Source organism: Pomacea canaliculata, linkage group LG13 (genome assembly GCF_003073045.1).
Source record: "Pomacea canaliculata isolate SZHN2017 linkage group LG13, ASM307304v1, whole genome shotgun sequence".
In the NCBI taxonomy this organism is placed as follows: Eukaryota; Metazoa; Mollusca; class Gastropoda; order Architaenioglossa; family Ampullariidae; genus Pomacea; species Pomacea canaliculata.
The window spans coordinates 18,084,226-18,084,886 of record NC_037602.1 but is presented as its reverse complement, the minus strand read 5'-3'; positions in this window follow the sequence as shown (position 1 = coordinate 18,084,886).

Below are 661 nucleotides of genomic sequence, written 5' to 3'. Positions count from 1 at the left end.
AGTATTGTCATCATCAACTGCCTCGAGGAGCATAGGGCCGCGATTTTGGGCAGCCCCTCAGTTGGGCCCACAGCCTTTGCCCGCTCTCTACTGAGTCTGAACTAAGAAGCATTTTACTCTACACGACTGTTGTCACAATTAATGAGGGTATCTCTACACTCTACAATCTATACATTATGAGTATGTACAGAAGAAAAATAAGTAAAACTTTGTAAGTAGAAATAACTTTGTAAATAGTTTTTTAGGGAACCATATTTTATCAGGATCTAGAGAGACAGCTCGTATGCTTGTAATTATTGCAGGAAAAATGAAACAGGTGAATACGCTTATGAAAATGTTTTGTGTTTGCTACATTTCCCAGATAACAAAGTGCTGTGCTTTCATTGAAAGCCATTGCCATGATGACATTTATTAAGTATATTTAAGTCACCATTACAGCTTGAGAATAAGATTATGTTGGAGGTTTGGTGGGAGTGAATGAGTACCAAGCAACAGAACTCAGTCTATGAACTACAAACAAAAAGTATTTTATTCCCATGTTCCTATGGACCTTCGGTGCCTTTCATGCTGAGGCTTTTCTAAATTTGTTCAGTTTTGGTAGATGAGTTAAGGGATGAGAAAGGAATTACAAAGTGACTATAGCGATAAAAAATGTTTTAAA